This window comes from Gadus chalcogrammus, chromosome 6 (genome assembly GCF_026213295.1).
Source record: "Gadus chalcogrammus isolate NIFS_2021 chromosome 6, NIFS_Gcha_1.0, whole genome shotgun sequence".
In the NCBI taxonomy this organism is placed as follows: Eukaryota; Metazoa; Chordata; class Actinopteri; order Gadiformes; family Gadidae; genus Gadus; species Gadus chalcogrammus.
The window spans coordinates 14,505,292-14,509,127 of NC_079417.1; positions in this window are offsets into that span (position 1 = coordinate 14,505,292).

The window sequence follows — 3,836 nt, forward strand, 5'->3', positions numbered from 1 at the left end:
TCAGCCTTTACAAACCACATCGATTCTAAATAGATAGTTCTGTCTGTCTGACCGTCTGTCTATTTATCCAGTGGAATCACTCCTTGTGGCATAATTTCCTAGACTTTTAAGGTGCACTTTCCCGCCCATCGCCTCCAGCTGTGTGGACCAGCTGAGGCGGGCGGGGATCAATGGAGGTGATCGATAGGGTCCCTCAGATTCCTAATAGCCCTGTTACCTCTTCCTGTGTTCCCAACTGACACACTGATAGGCAGGAAGCACAGGAGCTCAAGTGTGTGTGTCTGTGCGTGTCTGTTTGTGTGTGTGTGTGTGTGTGTGTGTGTGTGTGTGTGTGTGTGTGTGTGTGTGTGTGTGTGTGTGTGTGTGTGTGTGTGTGTGCGTGCGTGCGTGCGTGCGTGCGTGCGTGCGTGCGTGCGTGCGTGCGTGCGTGCGTGCGTGCGTGCGTGCGTGCGTGCGTGCGTGCGTGCGTGCGTGTGGTGTGTGTGTGTGTGTGTGTGTGTGTGTGTGTGTGTGTGTGTGTGTGTGTGTGGTGTGTGTGTGTGTGCATGTGTGTGGCGTCTGCACTGGTGTCTTTGAGCACCCCAATCCCCCACATCGCTGCGTCTCTATTCACATGTTGGACATCTTTGGTGCAACACATTGTTAGAATACACGTTTTTTTGTACTAGTGTGCAGGGCTGTTATTAACAATATATTTATTAAACTTTTTTTATGAATTATGCATTACCCTCCTTGTCTTGTAAATTGGAGACAATCGTATTCATATAATTGCTCACAAAAAGTAACAAACAAAAAAAACATATATTAGTTTGTCGGTTAATATCAGTGCACAAACCATATATATATACATACATATAAATGTATAATGAAAACAGTGAAGACCATAGGAGAAACCACTGTCCCAGGTGTTTGCGCTGTTAGATGTTGTTTGTCTTTAGTTCACTGACAACCATGTCAACTTAAAACCACCAGGCTGAGGTAATAATACATTTTCAAGCACCTTGCTGTTAGTAAGCAAAGGATATTGTTCCATGTCTCCAAATAATATCTGTTTATTTGTGTGTGTGTGTGTGACAGTATTGCTGTTTGAGTGTGTGTGTGTGTGTGTGTGTGTGTGTGTGTGTGTGTGTGTCTGTGTGTGTTTGTGTATGGATGTATACATGCATGTACATGTGTGTGTGTGTGTGTGAGCGTGTGTGTGTGTGTGTGTGTGTGTGTGTGTGTGTGTGTGTGTGTGTGTGTGTGTGTGTGTGTGTGTGTGTGTGTGGGTCTGTGTGTGTCTGTGTGTGTTTGTGTATGGATGTATACATGCATGTACGTGTGTGTGTGTGTGTGTGAGCGTGTGTTTGTGTGATTGAGAGCGTGTGTATGAGAATGTTTGTGTGTGCGTGTTCTCGTACGCGTGCGTGCGTGTTCTCGCTCATGTGAACGTGAGCATGTGTGTTGTCCACATCTGCATGTCTGCATCCTATGAGACAATGCCCTTGGAGGCCATTACTCCCCCGAAGGAAAAAAAACAACTTCTCTGTGATCTTCTAAAGACGGCAGCGAGCCTGAGCATCACACACCAGTTCAGAGATCTGCATGTTGGAGACAGATGTTGCTTTACATATTGACAGGCCCCCCACCCTCCCCCCTCTCGCCCCAGTGGGGTTAGATGATAGGACGATATGGGGCCTGCCTGTGCGTGGGTCGTGGTGGGGGTAGCGCTGGGTGGGTGACGCGGGTAGGGGTGGGTAATAATCAGCGTGTATAACTCACAGTAATGAAGGCTTCACCACGAGATGTGCCATAAAGAGTGATGGGGGTTGGGGGTTGTGGGGTGGGGGGGTGGATGGATATAGGGATGGCGGGGGGTGCTGCAGACGTTTGACCTCCACTGGCAGCGTTCCACCTCCTATAAATTCCAAAAGAGGGAGGCTGAGAATGAGAAGGAGCAAGGGAAGGAGCTGTCGGGTTGACAGAGAGAGGGCGTGTGAGAGAGAGACAGGGAGAGAGAGAGAGAGAGAGAGAGAGAGAGAGAGAGAGAGAGAGAGAGAGAGAGAGAGAGAGAGAGAGTGAGAGAGACAGGGAGAGAGAGAGAGAGAGAGAGTGAGAGAGACAGGGAGAGAGAGAGAGAGAGAGAGAGAGAGAGAGAGAGAGAGAGAGAGAGAGAGAGAGAGAGAGAGAGAGAGAGAGAGAGAGAGGGAGTGAGAGAGACAGGGAGAGAGAGAGAGAGAGAGAGGGAGAGAGAGGGAGAGAGAGAGAGAGAGAGAGAGAGAGACAAAGACAGAGAGACAGCGAGAGAGTGGGGAGGGATAGAGAGAGAGAGAGAGATTTAGAGGGACCATGGTTTACATCTGCCTCTATTCAATACAAAGAAAGCTCAACATTCTTTCTCTGATCTTTTTGAAAGAAAAAAAAACACTAGACCTATGGAAACATATCTCCATATGGCCTGTAGGATTTAAAGCACAAGTCAAAGCTGTGTGCTAGATGAAGTGGAAGAGGAACGGCAAGCAGAGATGGAAAGAGGTGATGGTCTTTCAGAAGTCACACAGACTCTTTCAATTCCTTTGGTTTCCTTTGATAAGAGCAGGCATCATATATGGTTCACATGTTCTGTGAGCAATGCAGGGGGAGACCAATAGATTGTATTGTGACTGGGATGAATCGTGTATATAAAATAATGGCAAAAATAAATTAAATAAACTGTAAGTCACTCAAATTAAATGTGATCCTGAGACGAGGGTAATGCTAATGCATGCATGAAAAACATATCACCACCTCCACTCTATCCTCCTCTTCTCTCTCCCCTCCCCCCTCACCTCTCTCCCCTCTCTCCTCACACATCTCCCCTCGCCCCTCTCCTCTCTCCCCTCTCCCCTCTCCTTTCCACTGTCCTCTCTCCTCTCTCCCCTTTCCTCGCTCCCCTCTGCCACCCACCTCTCCCTCTTCTCTCACCCAAGTCCCCTCAACCCTCTCCCCTTTCCTCTCCCCTCTCCATTATCCTCTCTCCTCTCTCCCCTCACCCCTCACCCCTCACCCCTCACCCAACACCCCCTCAACCCTCTTCCCTCTCCCCCTCACCCCTCTCCCCTCCCCTCCCTCCCCAGTGGAGGGGTATGCAGACGACGTGGTGCTGGTACACTGTGGGCAGCTTGTCCTCTACTACTCCCAGCATCATGTCTGCTAAATGACAGTAATTATTTTCCTGGGCTGTAGGCGACTCATGCATGTTTTATCTACACACACACACACACACACACACACACACACACACACACACACACACACACACACACACACACACACACACACACACACACACACACACACACACACACACACACAAACACTCCCACATGTACATGCCTGCCCGCGTGGCCATACATGGCACACAATGGAGGAATGAATTCCAGGGGCAGAAAAAAAAGACAACATTTTATTTCTTTCCATATCGCTCAATGGCTCCCTGCTGGGTCGTGCGGCCCCCCGCCCCTTTTTGGGGGGAAGGCCCAGGGCTTCACTCTACCGGCGGCGGGGGTGTAGTTGGGGGAAGCGGGCAGATGTTGTGAGGCTGCTCTCATGATGGCCCAGACAGGCATAAAGATACCTAATGGTGGATCCCGCTGTCGCAGCCATTCTAACAAAATGGCTGCCTCGCTTTCCTTCTTTTCATTTCTTCATTCAGGTACGAGTGACGTTTGAGGATGCTGGAGGGTGAACATCCAGCAGAAAAAAGAGGTGTCTCTTGCTCTCTTGTGTGTGATCTTTTGTCGATGCTGTGTGCTGTTTGGCGTACCAGCCCAGCCAGTCTAAATGTGAGCCCATTAACAACCGATCACCACACACAC